Genomic DNA, 19067 nt, shown 5'->3' on the forward strand with positions numbered 1-19067 from the left:
TAAAAACATATCAATCACGCTCATGCAATCGTCGACGTAGAAATAAACAAGGTTCGTTGGTATATAATATAGAATCATACCACGAAAGGCCCATCAAATTACCGAATTATAAATAAAAATAAAACACACTATGTCATCTCCCCACACATCAAACAAAATATTCCATTAGTTCCAAAATGTCAGGGGTATTATATTCTTGGAAAGTCAAATTCTTCAACTTTGACCGAGTTAAGAGCAAAAATATCGACATCAACAATATTAAATAAAAATAAAAAAATCATTTAATGATAAATCTAATCATAACAGTTTAATATTATGGACTTTGATATATTTATCTACAAATTTAATTAAATTTAAAAGGTTTGGCATTTAAAAAAGTAATACACACTGTTTGAAACATAGTGATTAGATTTTTTTAATCTAGCAGAGCAACAAAGCGCGCCCAGTCCTTATTGTAATAGAGGAAAACCTCATTAAAGTGGATTCCTGAAAAAGACCGTAATTCATGATCTATCTTAGCAGTTTTTGGTTGATGCACCTTTTTTGGATTATCTACTAGATAAAAAGTGAATTAAAAATAATTAAAATATAAGAGTGTCTTTGACACTGTTTTGGGACGGAGGGACATGCCAGGGACAAGGGGTGCGCGGCCGGGAGCTCCTATGTGACTCTCTCTGCGCCAAACAGACGCTGTTATCCCACTGGCGGGCTGTGTGGGCTCTTCATTATTATTTCTATTTTCTGTGTACTTTGTACTTTCGAAATTAAACAAAGTCCAAAAGATTTACAGTACAAAATAGAAGGCCAGTTTATATGAACTTTATTTGAAATTTTGAACGTGATTTTATTTTTGATACTTATGAACGAATTTAAAAAACTTCAAAGTTTTGTGAAAACAAAATTTTCGGATCTCACACATTTTTGCAAAAAAACGAAAATAATTGAAAATATTTTGAAACAGGAACAGCTTTTGTATTTACGAACGAAAATTTAAAATGGGAATGATTTTTTGAATTTCCTAAGAATACTTGAAAAACACAAATACTTTTTTTAATGCGATCAATCTTTTAAAAACAAGAATATTTTCTGAAATTTGTTAACAATTCTTGAAGCAGGAACATTTTTGAACTTACATAATATTTTTGAAACGGGAACATTTTTTGAACTTATGTACACTTTTTTGAATTTGAAAATAGTTTTTAGAAAATAAAGAACAGTTTTTGAACTTATGTTCATTTTATGAAAAGGCGAACATTTTTTCGAAAAGGAATAACATTTTTTGAAACTCCCTAAGAAATTATAAAGCACGAGCATTTTTTGAAATTTGTGAACAATGTTTTAAGAAGGAACATTTTTTAAATCTCCTAAAAAAGTGGAACAGGAACATTTTAACAATTTTTGAAAACGTAAACATTGTTTGATGTTCCAAATAATTTCTAATTAACCTTCAGAACAATTTTTCAAAAACACAAACAAAATTTGGAAACACGAACATTTTTTCTGCTGCAAAAAGGGAAACTTGAATATTCTCAACAATTGTGAACTAGTTTTGAAAGCAGGAAGAATTTTTGAAATTCCAAACGATTTTGAAAAAAATATGAACATTTAAAAAAAAATATACCATACATTTTTTTTAAAATATCAATTTTTAAAATTGTTAACAATTGAGACGTGAACATTTTTTGAACTCATGGAAAATGGAAATTTTGCAAACAATTGTCGAAACATGAACTCTTTTAAAAAAAAACGTGTACCTCGAAGCGCCTAAAAGGACCGGTCCATTGCGTTGCTGCTGGTCGCTCGCCTGTGCGAAGTGCCGACGGTTTGTCGCAACGGGCGTTGAATAGGATTTTCTGTGCGGCCAACACAGAGCCCTAGCCCCCCCCCCCCCCCTCCGGGGGGCGATTTTCCAAACACAAGTGCAGTTTGTTTTTTCTTGAGAAACACCAACATAGCTAAGTGCGGTCCATGCAGCGAACCACCACCCGGTCCTGCACATGCGGCCCGCAAGCGCTCGGGACTCGTGATTGATCGCAGAAAAAACTACGAGTCCTCCAAGACCTAGGTTCCATGGCGAGGTCGACATTGGCATCGACATGTCTTTGTCCGCGGCAATCACAGATCGATCCTTCACTCGGGAGGGCAAGACCAGGAATAATTCGTGACTAAAACTTACGTCCATCAACGAGCGCTCAAAAACTCAAGAATTGATGATCCCTTGAAGCTTTGCCCATGAGTCTGTGAGTTTCACCATCCATCGATCAATTTGACTTTTGAGCTTTGCCAATAGGTTGTTCTTAATTCCGTTAGTTTTTTTGTGTATACTAGACGTCTAGTGTCCCAAGAACAAAGTCATGTCTTGATCTAGAAAATATGAATTTTATTATCAAAAGCTCAAGGAAAAACATGGATTTGGGCATTTTAGTCAATATCTGAAAGAACCTATGGGTATGTTCACTATTAAAAAGTCCCATGTACCTTCCAATGGTCAGTCACTTTAGATTCACAAGTGTCCTCTGATAATCAATCACAAGTTCGAAGTTTAAATCCAAAGAACACGAAAAAATATGTTGTTTAAGAAAGAATTATGGAATCAAACATTAAATATTTATGATTCTTGATATTTTCATAACGTATTATAGCATAAACATTATTGTTACTCTGCTTTTATAGTAAGCTAGGCTTCATTTTAGAGTTTAGCACAAGACCCCTAATTTTGCTGGTCTAACCCTACGGAGGGAGTATATTACTAAAAAGGCACCCTTTTTTTGCCTTTTTGGTAAGGGGTATTGCCATATGTACTATTACAAAAAAAGGTAACCTTCTTGGTAAGGTGGATATGTATTTCTGCTTGTGAATATGTAGCAACTAGCCAAAAAACTTATGAAAAATCCGGTTAGCTTACTGTTTGTGATGTGGAATGCACAATGCAAACGCGCAATTCACAACAATAGTGTGTGATGTTGTGCCACATACATTTGGGCAGATGGTTGCGACAACCTTCATATCTGCGGTTGACTCGTGGTGATGGATGCTTCTACTATTTGGATGACATTTTCGACCATTCGATAAGCGGACATGTAAAAGTGACTGCTCCCAAAGGCCTTATTAATCAAATATATAATTAATAAGGGACATTGAGTATCTGTGCTCCCGAGCTCAAATGATCGTTGACAAATAGTAAATCAAAATAATATAAAAAATTTATAAAAATAAACTTTTTTGTAAATTTTGAAAAATATTGTGCGTGCATGCAAAAAAATTAATATGAAAGGAGGTTCTTGGGAGTTGTGGGAAAGACTGATGCTCCAAAATTGATATTTTTGAAAGCATTTTGGAGTGCTAGTATTGTTTTTTTTCATGACTTCCACGGATATCATGTCATGAGGAAATTTGTTAAGCATACAAAATATTTGTTAAAGTATGCCCGCAACAAAATTCACAATTTTTTTGAATTTATTTAGAATTTCGTCGACTTTTTGTTCACCCCGAGCTCATTTGAGCTCCGGAGCGGAAGATAACTTTTGATGAATAAGGCCAATCTTTAGAAAATGCCCACACAGACAGGATAATGAATGGTGACGATAAAGGGGGCCGAGGCCAAATCTTTACCTAATAATAAAGAGGCTATAGCTTCCGTCGGAAAACCCACCGAGATGATTTTACAAAAAATCCCTTACTGTTTATGACATTAAACTCGTAGTATACATTAAATATTTTTTTAAATACTCATATCTTTTAAACCGTAACTTTAAATTTAACATATTATACATGGAATTTGATTAGAAAAATATGTAGAATTTAAATATGATATTATTTTATCTGTTAAACGTTTAATAAAAATACTATCTAGGGTGCAATCTTAATAAATAAGTCATTATTCGTCTTTCTTTCATACCGGTACTCATCCGGGTTGGGAATGAACACGTCAACAAAATCAGGATTAGAGATGAAACTGAAGGTCACTTGACTCATTCTTTGTACGTATTAAATCTACATGCAAGCCGTGTTAAAATAGAAGACCTGTGAAATTTTGAACTGCATTTTTGTAGGATAAGACCATCTTTATTTGTATCGTAACTATAAATTCTTAAATTATAGACATTTTTTATAAATTAAGAGCGTATGCCGTGTGGTATTTCTTTCTCCCGTTGCAACGCATGGGCCCTTTTGCTAGTCTTTAGAATAGGCCGAGGAAGGGAAAGACCATCGATAGCACCTGTTGATAAGAACGATGTAGGTTAGTTGGAGATTAGTTTGTTCTGATTTATTTTATTAATTTGCATAGATGGACTAATAAAATCCTGACTTTCAAGAACAAATATACAAAAGGCATATGTCTCAAATCATAAAATAAAATTGCGGAGAGATCTCAACCAGACTTCTATCCTGCATTTAGGCAAATATTTTTGACTGAAGGCCAACAACGCCTCAACCATGTACCACTGTCTTCTCAATGCAGCCCTGCAAATTTGCCCATGTATATGATGCATAAGTTTTTGTTCCTTTTTTTTGTGAATGATATATGATGCATAAGTTGCCGTTGCCCAGAGGACAACAAGGTAATGGTGTTAACCAAATGCGAACCCAACGTATTTGTTCAAATGATCACGTCAAATGGGTGAGATCAAAGGTGCGAAAATTATAACCTTTTGCACAGAATCCTCAAATTTTTCTCTTCAGACAATCGAATCCTCGTAATTTACATCGTCGTATTACAACTTGGACAACACAACGCCACACTTCACCGCAAGCGCCGTGCACACACACATACACACCTTACTTGCCGGGAACGAAGTTGGTGGCGAATGCCCATGCATTGTTGTTGACGGGGTCGGCGAGATGGTCAGCGAGGTTCTCGAGTGGACCCTTGCCGGTGACAATGGCTTGCACAAAGAAACCAAACATGGAGAACATGGCGAGGCGGCCGTTCTTGACCTCCTTAACCTTGAGCTCGGCGAATGCCTCAGGGTCGTCGGCAAGGCCGAGCGGGTCAAAGCTACCGCCCGGGTAGAGTGGGTCGACGATCTCACCGAGTGGTCCACCGGCAATGCGGTAACCCTCGACGGCGCCCATGAGCACGACCTGACACGCCCAGATGGCAAGGATACTCTGCGCATGCACAAGGCTTGGGTTGCCAAGGTAGTCGAGGCCGCCCTCGCTGAAGATCTGGGATCCGGCCTTGAACCAAACAGCCTCACCGAACTTCACGCCGTTTCGGGCCAGCAACTCGGGGAAGACGCAGCCGAGCGCTCCAAGCATGGCCCAACGGCAGTGGATCACCTCCAGCTCGCGGTTCTTGGCGAAGGTCTCGGGGTCAGCAGACAACCCAGCAGTGTCCCAACCGTAGTCGCCAGGGAACTCACCGGTCAGGTAGCTCGGGGGCTCACCAGAAAGCGGGCCGAGGTAGAGCACACGGTCAGAGCCGTACCACGGGCTGCCGGAGGCAACCTGCTTGGCCTTTGCCGCCGTTTTGCGCATGGTGACGCGAGCCTCACCAAAAACAGACGATGATGGCAAGTTCTTCACTGCCTTGCCGGCAAAGGCTTGGGAAGAGAGCGACATGGTGGTTGAGGCCATTCTGATCGATGGAGGTCCTGTCTGTGTGCTCCAAGAATTAGGAATGAGTGTGGAGATGGTTTGAGATGATCGGAGCAGGGGCCTTCTTAAGGCAATGGACGGACAGAGGGAATCGGCCGTTGTAGGCTGACAGGAGAGAGGTGGAAAGCAAGAAATCTGTATCTTGGATGTCATTGGTGCAGAGTGAGAGGCACAAGGAGATCAGATATACTTGTGGATATGGCTAGCTGCGAATCTCCTTAGAGAACAGGGATTGGATTACACGCTGATATGCACGTGAGCATGCCATGTTTTTCCACCAAAAGGAAGATAGAGGCATCCATCCTTTTAGCCAAGGATTGCCGGCGCAATTGTTGAGCAAATTTCTATTTATCTGACTGTGCATTTTATTGATATCGTTGGGTATACCATTATGCTTCTGGTATCTGAAATAAAAAATGGAGGAAGCGAAAGATCATCGAGAGCACCAGATGATAAAATGGTGACTGTCAAGTACAAATATACCAGAGGGCATATCTTTCAAACTTTTTCTTTAATAATATATATATATATATATATATATATATATATATATATATATACATTACCACAGTCATAATGTGCATAATATGTTAACCATGGATATATGGTTTTTGATACAACGAAAACTCATTTCATAAAACACGAAGTTCTTAATATAATTTTAAAATTAGATTATTTCAACCTCAAATATAATTATCTATACTATTTGGCCGAGCATTTGCATGCTTCTTAATACTATAATTTTGAAGTTAGATTATTTTGAACCTTAAATATAATTATCTATACTATAAATATTGGCCGTGCATTTGCGCTGGCGACACATTAGATCACTCTCTTTTTCCTAAAAGAGTTGAGGTCTCTCTGTACTTCTATTTTGCCTCACTCCCAGATTCAGGAACAAAGCATGCAAGCGTCGACCTAGACCTGCACCATGGTGGTTGACTGATTGTCCAGGTGTCTGGTGATGAATTTTCCTCTTCAGTAATGGAGACAATAAATTTATTACATAGCATTCAGTGGCGGACCTAGAAATAAAATGAAGGATGTGTGTGCATACTTTAAACAAATTGAGGTCTATTTTACATTGGCTTGGATGGGCCTTGAAAAACAGTGAGTTCTTACATGGTAAAAATTTTCCCAAAATTCTTGGTATTCCATAGCACGCCCAGCACAATCGTTAGGTACGCCATGACGGATTCAATAGTTGGGTTTCTTTTTTCGAAAGAGAAATTCAAAGCCTCCGGCTCAGCTCAGATAACTGTCATTTGTTGTCTTGTGGACCATTGATACTTTGTTCATCCTCAAAGATCAGTCATTATTGCTCCCTTAACTGTTTTTATATCCAGTTAGTAGAAGGTGCTCTTTAAAATCCTTTAAATTTTCTTAAAAAGCCGATGAATTAGTTCTCTGTTACTGAAGGTTTGGTGTCTAGATCCTTTGCTATTTTCCCACATTGCTAGATCATTATTATGTCCTTTGATCTTTCCAAACCATAAAATTAAATTGCAGAGATCTCAAACAGACCGATGCCCTCCCTCTGAAGCATGCATAAAACTTCTATCTTGGTTTTAGGCCAGTGACCAGTTAGCATTTTTGTTGCGAAGAAACAAATCATAGACCTTGGGCATGCTGGTTCAAATTTTGAACAGGAGATCATTCGGCACCATAGACCCGGTGTTTTGACCAGAGGCCTGAGCGACACCTATACCGTGTACCGCCATCTTCTCCATGTATACGATGTATAAGTTGCCGTCACATAGAGCACAACAAGGTAATGTTGCTAACTACTCCCTCGGTTTCCAAATACTCCTTCCGTCTGAAATTAATTATCATAGAAATGAATGTATCTGAATACATTCATTTCTTTTCATTTTGGTGACAAGTAACTCCGGACGGAGGGAGTATAAGTCTTTTTAAAGATTTCAATAAAGGACTACATACAAAGCAAAATGAGTAAAATTATATTTTAAATTATGTCTATATATATGCGTCCGCAGTTCTTTATTGAAATCTTTGAAAAGACTTATATTTAGGAACGAAGGGAGTAAATGCGAGTCCGACGTATTTATTTAGATGATACGTCAAATGTCTATATCGATGTGGGGCATTAGATGGAAGGTGGGCAAATATAACCATGATTTTGCATAGAATATTCATAATTTACATCGTGGTAGTACAACTCAGACCACACAACGGCACACTTCACCATGGGTCTTCAAGACACCTTACTTGCCGGGAACGAAGTTGGTGGCGAATGCCCAAGCATTGTTGTTGACAGGGTCGGCGAGGTGGTCAGCAAGGTTCTCGAGTGGACCTTTGCCGGTGACGATGGCTTGAACAAAGAATCCAAACATGGAGAACATGGCGAGGCGACCGTTCTTGACCTCCTTAACCTTGAGCTCGGCGAATGCCTCCGGGTCGTCAGCAAGGCCGAGCGGGTCGAAGCTGCCACCCGGGTATAATGGGTCAACGATCTCACCAAGTGGTCCACCAGCAATGCGGTAACCCTCAACGGCACCCATGAGCACAACCTGACAAGCCCAAATGGCAAGGATACTCTGGGCGTGCACAAGGCTTGGGTTGCCGAGGTAGTCAAGGCCACCCTCGCTGAAGATCTGAGATCCAGCCTTGAACCAAACAGCCTCACCGAACTTAACACCGTTGCGGGCGAGCAGCTCGGGGAAGACACAACCGAGCGCGCCAAGCATGGCCCAACGGCAATGGATCACCTCAAGCTCCCGGTTCTTGGCGAAGGTCTCAGGGTCAGCCGACAGTCCAGCGGTGTCCCACCCGTAGTCACCGGGGAACTCACCGGTCAGGTAGCTCGGGGGCTCACCAGAAAGTGGGCCGAGGTAGAGGACCCGGTCAGAGCCGTACCACGGGCTGCTGGAGGCAACCTTCTTGGCCTTTGCCGCCGTCTTGCGCATGGTGACGCGAGCCTCCCCGAAAAGAGACGACGATGGCAAGTCCTTCACTGCCTTGCCGGCAAAGGCTGGGGAAGAGAGGGACATGGTGGTTGCCGCCATTGTTGTCGATGGAGGTCCTGTGTATGCTGTATTTTGTTCTCCAAGAATGAGGAGTAGGTGTGGAGATGGCTTGAGAGGATCGGAGCCGGGGGCTTCTTAAGGCAGTGTATGCTGTCAGGACAGAGGTGTGGTGGAGGAAATCTGTATCTTGGATGCCATTGGTGCAGAGAGACCGCGAGAGCCACAGAGAGATCAGATATACTTGTGGCTATGGCTAAGCTGGGAATCTCATTGGACAACGGTGATTGGTTTACACGGTGATACACGTGAGCATGCCATGCCTTCCTCCCCAAAAGGAAAAGATATGAAATCCATTTGTTGTAGCGAACGAATCTGCCACCAGAACCATTGAACAAACACGTAGTGGATTATATTCCTAATTGACATATGTGCATAAAAACAGAGATGCTCATGCATGTGCCTCGATTCTATACGGAATTTGTTTAAAAATAAATTATCTATACTACAATATAGTGTATGAGTTTTGAATAGGAGCTGGTCATCAATCCTAACCATTTGTATCCTAAATCCAACGGCTGAAAGTAGTGGTATTCGTGGTGAACAGTGCATGGTTGCTGCATCCACCATGTTCTAGAATGAACACCTAATCCTTCTCAAGAGATGTGGCTCATATTGATTCCTCTTGGGCTAGACATGTTGTAACTTCAGGCTAGCAACGAGCTGAGTCCCCAAACATTGGTTTTAAGGGAGAAACATAAAGTAAAATTAAATTTCATTTTTAAAATTATTTTCCTTTTGAACATTCTTTTGCGGGATTCTTTTTAAACAAATTGTGGGGACTGCACATATTAATTCCGATTTTTTTTAATATAATTTATTTCTTCATCCAAAAATGAAGATTTTTTTTGCTTCAAATTTATTAGCAACTATGTTTTTCCGTATCAAAAATGACCCTGTAATGTTAAAACGTGCATTGCATGTGCATACATACTTGTATATAGTGCGTATCAATTCTAGCCATAGTGAAAGTAACTTCAAGGGTAACATAGAGTTCAGCTCAGTAACTTTACCTATGTGACAATGATCCCTTAAAAAAGACCTATGTGACGATGAGTTGATTAGTAGAGAGGTAAATAGAGCAACTTAGATACTTACTGTAACATCACATATTCCGATACAATATGAATCTATAACATAGTATATGAAACTTTATATGCATGACACCACACTTACTGTTAAAAATTAATTCCATATGAAACTTTGTATGACACCACACTCACGTCTAGATATATCCGTTTCAGCGAAGAGTAATATGGGTCGGAGGAATAGTTCTTTTTGTTTTTATATACACCGGGGCAAATATGTGACTCTTTCAAATGCATGCCTAATACATTGTCGTGGTTGTGCGATGATTTATATTTGACATCTCAGAGGGCTAGAGCGAATCTAAGTCATCTTCTGATCAACTGTCCACCTAGGATATCCTTTGCATAGAAGCTCCTCCTAACATTGTTTCTTTTCATGGATAACAACCTTGCTATATTCACTTCTTCGAGGATCGGCATTTTTTCAATTAAAAGGAGTAAAAAACAAAAATGTTTGGTAGTAATATAAATTCGAGAGTTGTTTTTTATCTTCATATTTCAATTATGGAGTGGTAGACTTACAATCACGGTATGAATTGGGTGATTTAATAGCTTCCAACATTTTATTATAATAACATGCATCTGCGATGAAATAAGTCCACTAACATCACTCTACCTATGTGAACTGGCTACAACCTAGGAACAATCTTAAAGGTCGTTAGATTATTCCATGGCTCTGCATTTTGCACCAGGGATGGCACATTGATAATTTACTTTAAAGGCAGACACTACTCCATGAGAATTTGGTTATGTTCCTGCTCGTGTCTTTTCCCATCCAATTGCCGAGATACACGATATAATCCAATCCAATCCAATAGTACAATAGCCATCGCCATCGTGTGATATTATTAACTAGTAAATTTATTAGTTGCAAAACTAACTACATGGCTATGTTGTCAAATTTTAATAATATCGGTACTTGTTATGAAGCTACAACACTTTTCATAACAAAGAAATACGCTTGCACCATGCTAAATTTAAACATATTTTGTCACAAAACATATACCAGTTTTTGTCTCCGAGTCATATTTACATGAAAAGGTATTTAAAATAAATTTGTAAGAAAGACTGAAAAGTAAAAAAACACATGCTTCCACGGATTGATTTCTGACACTTGCATGATTTAGAATGTATAAATATATATGTTCTTGTTCTTCTAAATTCAGTGGCGGAGGCAGAATTTTTATAGAGCCTGGGCAAGTTGAGCCTAAGTGTATAATACAAAAATAAAAAAACTGGTATTCGGATATGGAACATATAATATAGCATCAAACTTCTGAATAACAAATTCACAAATTGATAAATTGTAATTTTAAAATTAAATCATAAACACAATAATCCTTATAAAATAAAATTTTAAAATGAACTAATATATAGAATATCTATGTTCCTTAGACCAAATAAAGTTGAGACTTAACAACAAAAGATACATAATCAGGCTTGCATAGAGGCCATCTTGCTACGATGCCAACAAAAGTAAAGCTATCTATACCGGTGAATTGATTGTGCAACTTGTTCAACCACGATCAAAAGCATCCATTTGTTTATTTTTGCAAAAAGAAAAGACATAAAACAAACCTTGCATAGAGGCAGGCTCACCATTTTGCCAAAGACCTAGAAGGCACTACAAGATTAAAAATAATTTTAGTTCTGTGATGTGAATATTTTGAAAGCTTACAAGAATAGAGATGGTCAGATGGAACATAATGACAGTGCACTAAAGAAAATTACGAGGCAAATGCCCTTTCCGAGACCTTATTGTGGTAAACGTTTGAATAATATCCTTATCATCAACTCACTTGAATAACTCCCACTAGTTAGGTGTAACATATCATCAAGTCATTGAAGTATTCATTACTGATCTCGCTAGACAGTTTGCTCCCTGTTTAAATAAGATCACAATTTGCACCCTATTAACGCTCGACAGAAAGATAGAAGTGTGCATTTTCATAAAACTTTAGGAAATGACAAATCTAAAATACAACCACGTAAACTTAATAAAATGAGTTGATTCGCTTGACAGAACAAGGTCTATAGGATCAGGAAAACCACCTTTATCGACAAAATCCGATCCATATAACTCTAAATTAGATACTTGGTTACACCTAAATTAGAATCCAGCCCTGCCGGCCCCTAGTACAGTTTTTGATTGGAAAGACAATTCAACCAAGGGATTAGCTAACACGCGTGCAAATTCATAAAGATATCATTAGTTCTGAACAAAAAACGTACATATATTACAGAGATATTGTTCTGAAGATCATAGACAAAAGGAAAAATACTAATGGAGCCAGTCTGAATAGATATGCAGATGGCACCTAAGTACGAAGCAAGTCCGTGATAATTTGGCAGATGATCTCAAGGAAATATTGCATGAATACTTGGCCCGGACAGATTATTAAGAGATGAGGGGTCCCTATTCCCTAACCTTGATTTCGATGGAGGATTCTTACTGAAGGAGCTGCAGCATCCGATTGAGAGAAAGGAGGGGCTGAAGCCTTGAGGGACGAGTAGATTGCTTGGGCACTTCGCCTCCGCTCCCCGCCGGCAATGCGTATGGCTATCTAGGGTTCTAGCCGCGAGTCCCTGCGCTCGCCGCCTGTGAGAAACAAAGAGATAGGGATATTGAGCGGTCCATCCGTCGATTGTACGTATGCCTTCACCGCTGAACTCGTGTTACGGAAGTTGTTTCGGCCTGGACTGCAGACTAGAGTTCGGTTGGGCTGTGAGCCTGTGAACCTGAGAAACGAAGGCCCAAATTATTTTTTGTCCGGGTAAAACAAGATGCCGAGAACAGGGTTTAGCCCTTTATTAATCCGTGGATGGCTGTTGTATACGAGCCAGCGAGCCCGGGCAAGTGCCCAGGGTCGCCGGGCGGTGTCTCCGCCACTGTCTAAATTTGAATATGTTTCTCTGTGGAAAACTCTAAAGCGAAGAAAAAATGTGTAAGAAATATTTTGTTAGTGCTTTCTAGTTATATATTTAAGTATAAGCAAATAGAGAATTCTAGATTATATAAGCTGTTTATTAGGAGTATTCCAACTTTTGGTTATGCATGTTGATTCTTCAGGTAAATAATTTACATAAACTTTTTGCGCCATATGTTCAACCATCTACGGAAGACATGTTTAACAAAATGCGAAATGATCACACCAAATGTCTATATCGATGTGGAGCGTGAGATGGAAGGCGGGCAAATCTTGTAATGCTTTTGCACAAAATCCTTGTAATTTACAATATGATAGTACAAATTAGACTGCACGACGGCACACTTCACCGCGAGCATAGTCTCTAGGACAGCTTATTTCCCAGGAACAAAGTTGGTGGCGAATGCCCAAGCATTGTTGTTGACAGGGTCGGAGAGGTGGTCGGCGAGGTTCTCAAGTGGACCCTTGCCAGTGACAATGGCTTGCACAAAGAAACCAAACATGGAGAACATGGCGAGGCGACCGTTCTTGATCTCCTTAACCTTGAGCTCAGCAAATGCCTCGGGGTCGTCGGCAAGACCAAGCGGGTCGAAGCTGCCGCCTGGGTAGAGCGGGTCAACAATCTCACCAAGTGGTCCTCCGGCAATGCGGTAACCCTCGACGGCGCCCATGAGCACGACCTGACACGCCCAGATGGCAAGGATGCTTTGCGCGTGCACGAGGCTTGGGTTGCCAAGGTAGTCGAGGCCGCCCTCGCTGAAGATCTGGGATCCAGCCTTGAACCAAACAGCCTCACCAAACTTAACACCGTTGCGGGCAAGCAGCTCGGGGAAGACACAACCGAGTGCGCCAAGCATAGCCCACCGACAATGAATCACCTCCAGCTCACGGTTCTTGGCGAAGGTCTCAGGGTCAGCTGATAACCCGGCAGTGTCCCAGCCGTAGTCACCAGGGAACTCCCCGGTGAGGTAGCTCGGGGGCTCGCCAGAAAGCGGACCGAGGTAGAGCACACGGTCAGAGCCGTACCATGGGCTGTCGGAGGCAACCTGCTTGGCCTTTGCCGCCGTCTTGCGCATGGTGACACGTGCCTCGCCAAAAAGAGACGATGATGGCAAGTTCTTCACTGCCTTGCCAGCAAAGGCTGGGGAAGAGAGTGACATGGTCGTTGCGGCCATTCTGATCAATTGAGGTTCTGTGTGTTCAAGAGTGAGGAATGTGTGTGGAGATGGCTTGAGAAGATTGGAGCAAGAGCCTTCTTAAGGAAGTGGACGCAGAGAGGGAATCGACCGCTGTAGGCTGAGAGGAGAGAGGTGTATAGCCAGAAATCTATATCTTGGATGTCATTGGTGTAGAGTGTGAGCCACAAGATCAGATATACTTGTGGATATGGCTAGCTGGGAATCTCCTTAGAGAACAGTGATTGGATTACACGATGTTATGCACGTGAGCATGCCATGCATGCATTACCCCCCAAAAGGACAATATAGGATATCCATTCTTGCTGTCAAGGAAAACCACAGCAATTGTTGAGCAAATTTCTATTTAACTGACTGTACATTTTACTGGCATCGTTGGGCATACCGTTAGCCCTCTGATCTTATTATCTGAAATAAAATTGGAGACATGCTCATGCATGTACGTCCAGTGGCGGAGGCAGAATTTTTATAGAGCCTGGGCAAGTTGAGCCTAAGTGTATAATACAAAAATAAAAAAAACTGGTATTCGGATATGGAACATATAATATAGCATCAAACTTCTGAATAACAAATTCACAAATTGATAAATTGTAATTTTAAAATTAAATCATAAACACAATAATCCTTATAAAATAAAATTTTAAAATGAACTAATATATAGAATATCTATGTTCCTTAGACCAAATAAAGTTGAGACTTAACAACAAAAGATACATAATCAGGCTTGCATAGAGGCCATCTTGCTACGATGCCAACAAAAGTAAAGCTATCTATACCGGTGAATTGATTGTGCAACTTGTTCAACCACGATCAAAAGCATCCATTTGTTTATTTTTGCAAAAAGAAAAGACATAAAACAAACCTTGCATAGAGGCAGGCTCACCATTTTGCCAAAGACCTAGAAGGCACTACAAGATTAAAAATAATTTTAGTTCTGTGATGTGAATATTTTGAAAGCTTACAAGAATAGAGATGGTCAGATGGAACATAATGACAGTGCACTAAAGAAAATTACGAGGCAAATGCCCTTTCCGAGACCTTATTGTGGTAAACGTTTGAATAATATCCTTATCATCAACTCACTTGAATAACTCCCACTAGTTAGGTGTAACATATCATCAAGTCATTGAAGTATTCATTACTGATCTCGCTAGACAGTTTGCTCCCTGTTTAAATAAGATCACAATTTGCACCCTATTAACGCTCGACAGAAAGATAGAAGTGTGCATTTTCATAAAACTTTAGGAAATGACAAATCTAAAATACAACCACGTAAACTTAATAAAATGAGTTGATTCGCTTGACAGAACAAGGTCTATAGGATCAGGAAAACCACCTTTATCGACAAAATCCGATCCATATAACTCTAAATTAGATACTTGGTTACACCTAAATTAGAATCCAGCCCTGCCGGCCCCTAGTACAGTTTTTGATTGGAAAGACAATTCAACCAAGGGATTAGCTAACACGCGTGCAAATTCATAAAGATATCATTAGTTCTGAACAAAAAACGTACATATATTACAGAGATATTGTTCTGAAGATCATAGACAAAAGGAAAAATACTAATGGAGCCAGTCTGAATAGATATGCAGATGGCACCTAAGTACGAAGCAAGTCCGTGATAATTTGGCAGATGATCTCAAGGAAATATTGCATGAATACTTGGCCCGGACAGATTATTAAGAGATGAGGGGTCCCTATTCCCTAACCTTGATTTCGATGGAGGATTCTTACTGAAGGAGCTGCAGCATCCGATTGAGAGAAAGGAGGGGCTGAAGCCTTGAGGGACGAGTAGATTGCTTGGGCACTTCGCCTCCGCTCCCCGCCGGCAATGCGTATGGCTATCTAGGGTTCTAGCCGCGAGTCCCTGCGCTCGCCGCCTGTGAGAAACAAAGAGATAGGGATATTGAGCGGTCCATCCGTCGATTGTACGTATGCCTTCACCGCTGAACTCGTGTTACGGAAGTTGTTTCGGCCTGGACTGCAGACTAGAGTTCGGTTGGGCTGTGAGCCTGTGAACCTGAGAAACGAAGGCCCAAATTATTTTTTGTCCGGGTAAAACAAGATGCCGAGAACAGGGTTTAGCCCTTTATTAATCCGTGGATGGCTGTTGTATACGAGCCAGCGAGCCCGGGCAAGTGCCCAGGGTCGCCGGGCGGTGTCTCCGCCACTGTCTAAATTTGAATATGTTTCTCTGTGGAAAACTCTAAAGCGAAGAAAAAATGTGTAAGAAATATTTTGTTAGTGCTTTCTAGTTATATATTTAAGTATAAGCAAATAGAGAATTCTAGATTATATAAGCTGTTTATTAGGAGTATTCCAACTTTTGGTTATGCATGTTGATTCTTCAGGTAAATAATTTACATAAACTTTTTGCGCCATATGTTCAACCATCTACGGAAGACATGTTTAACAAAATGCGAAATGATCACACCAAATGTCTATATCGATGTGGAGCGTGAGATGGAAGGCGGGCAAATCTTGTAATGCTTTTGCACAAAATCCTTGTAATTTACAATATGATAGTACAAATTAGACTGCACGACGGCACACTTCACCGCGAGCATAGTCTCTAGGACAGCTTATTTCCCAGGAACAAAGTTGGTGGCGAATGCCCAAGCATTGTTGTTGACAGGGTCGGAGAGGTGGTCGGCGAGGTTCTCAAGTGGACCCTTGCCAGTGACAATGGCTTGCACAAAGAAACCAAACATGGAGAACATGGCGAGGCGACCGTTCTTGATCTCCTTAACCTTGAGCTCAGCAAATGCCTCGGGGTCGTCGGCAAGACCAAGCGGGTCGAAGCTGCCGCCTGGGTAGAGCGGGTCAACAATCTCACCAAGTGGTCCTCCGGCAATGCGGTAACCCTCGACGGCGCCCATGAGCACGACCTGACACGCCCAGATGGCAAGGATGCTTTGCGCGTGCACGAGGCTTGGGTTGCCAAGGTAGTCGAGGCCGCCCTCGCTGAAGATCTGGGATCCAGCCTTGAACCAAACAGTCTCACCAAACTTAACACCGTTGCGGGCAAGCAGCTCGGGGAAGACACAACCGAGTGCGCCAAGCATAGCCCACCGACAATGAATCACCTCCAGCTCACGGTTCTTGGCGAAGGTCTCAGGGTCAGCTGATAACCCGGCAGTGTCCCAGCCGTAGTCACCAGGGAACTCCCCGGTGAGGTAGCTCGGGGGCTCGCCAGAAAGCGGACCGAGGTAGAGCACACGGTCAGAGCCGTACCATGGGCTGTCGGAGGCAACCTGCTTGGCCTTTGCCGCCGTCTTGCGCATGGTGACACGTGCCTCGCCAAAAAGAGACGATGATGGCAAGTTCTTCACTGCCTTGCCAGCAAAGGCTGGGGAAGAGAGTGACATGGTCGTTGCGGCCATTCTGATCAATTGAGGTTCTGTGTGTTCAAGAGTGAGGAATGTGTGTGGAGATGGCTTGAGAAGATTGGAGCAAGAGCCTTCTTAAGGAAGTGGACGCAGAGAGGGAATCGACCGCTGTAGGCTGAGAGGAGAGAGGTGTATAGCCAGAAATCTATATCTTGGATGTCATTGGTGTAGAGTGTGAGCCACAAGATCAGATATACTTGTGGATATGGCTAGCTGGGAATCTCCTTAGAGAACAGTGATTGGATTACACGATGTTATGCACGTGAGCATGCCATGCATGCATTACCCCCCAAAAGGACAATATAGGATATCCATTCTTGCTGTCAAGGAAAACCACAGCAATTGTTGAGCAAATTTCTATTTAACTGACTGTACATTTTACTGGCATCGTTGGGCATACCGTTAGCCCTCTGATCTTATTATCTGAAATAAAATTGGAGACATGCTCATGCATGTACGTCCAGTGGCGGAGGCAGAATTTTTATAGAGCCTGGGCAAGTTGAGCCTAAGTGTATAATACAAAAATAAAAAAAACTGGTATTCGGATATGGAACATATAATATAGCATCAAACTTCTGAATAACAAATTCACAAATTGATAAATTGTAATTTTAAAATTAAATCATAAACACAATAATCCTTATAAAATAAAATTTTAAAATGAACTAATATATAGAATATCTATGTTCCTTAGACCAAATAAAGTTGAGACTTAACAACAAAAGATACATAATCAGGCTTGCATAGAGGCCATCTTGCTACGATGCCAACAAAAGTAAAGCTATCTATACCGGTGAATTGATTGTGCAACTTGTTCAACCACGATCAAAAGCATCCATTTGTTTATTTTTGCAAAAAGAAAAGACATAAAACAAACCTTGCATAGAGGCAGGCTCACCATTTTGCCAAAGACCTAGAAGGCACTACAAGATTAAAAATAATTTTAGTTCTGTGATGTGAATATTTTGAAAGCTTACAAGAATAGAGATGGTCAGATGGAACATAATGACAGTGCACTAAAGAAAATTACGAGGCAAATGCCCTTTCCGAGACCTTATTGTGGTAAACGTTTGAATAATATCCTTATCATCAACTCACTTGAATAACTCCCACTAGTTAGGTGTAACATATCATCAAGTCATTGAAGTATTCATTACTGATCTCGCTAGACAGTTTGCTCCCTGTTTAAATAAGATCACAATTTGCACCCTATTAACGCTCGACAGAAAGATAGAAGTGTGCATTTTCATAAAACTTTAGGAAATGACAAATCTAAAATACAACCACGTAAACTTAATAAAATGAGTTGATTCGCTTGACAGAACAAGGTCTATAGGATCAGGAAAACCACCTTTATCGACAAAATCCGATCCATATAACTCTAAATTAGATACTTGGTTACACCTAAATTAGAATCCAGCCCTGCCGGCCCCTAGTACAGTTTTTGATTGGAAAGACAATTCAACCAAGGGATTAGCTAACACGCGTGCAAATTCATAAAGATATCATTAGTTCTGAACAAAAAACGTACATATATTACAGAGATATTGTTCTGAAGATCATAGACAAAAGGAAAAATACTAATGGAGCCAGTCTGAATAGATATGCAGATGGCACCTAAGTACGAAGCAAGTCCGTGATAATTTGGCAGATGATCTCAAGGAAATATTGCATGAATACTTGGCCCGGACAGATTATTAAGAGATGAGGGGTCCCTATTCCCTAACCTTGATTTCGATGGAGGATTCTTACTGAAGGAGCTGCAGCATCCGATTGAGAGAAAGGAGGGGCTGAAGCCTTGAGGGACGAGTAGATTGCT

At 40.7% G+C, this 19067-nt stretch overlaps 2 pseudogenes across 2 annotated transcripts; both read right to left on the reverse strand.

Moving 5' to 3' along the window:
- Window positions 1-4650: 4650 nt before the first annotated feature.
- LOC123452845 lies at window positions 4651-8712 on the reverse strand (annotated as a pseudogene). The gene is made up of 2 exons (XR_006632663.1): window positions 7824-8712; window positions 4651-5181 (listed from the first exon to the last, which is right to left on the reverse strand). The product of XR_006632663.1 is annotated as a chlorophyll a-b binding protein of LHCII type 1-like (transcript).
- Window positions 8713-12918: 4206 nt separating this feature from the next.
- On the reverse strand, window positions 12919-17346 carry LOC123452847 (annotated as a pseudogene). The gene is made up of 2 exons (XR_006632664.1): window positions 16439-17346; window positions 12919-13436 (listed from the first exon to the last, which is right to left on the reverse strand). The product of XR_006632664.1 is annotated as a chlorophyll a-b binding protein of LHCII type 1-like (transcript).
- Between the last annotated feature and the right edge of the window lie 1721 nt (window positions 17347-19067).

Source organism: Hordeum vulgare, chromosome 5H, assembly GCF_904849725.1.
Source record: "Hordeum vulgare subsp. vulgare chromosome 5H, MorexV3_pseudomolecules_assembly, whole genome shotgun sequence".
NCBI classification, from domain to species: Eukaryota; Viridiplantae; Streptophyta; class Magnoliopsida; order Poales; family Poaceae; genus Hordeum; species Hordeum vulgare.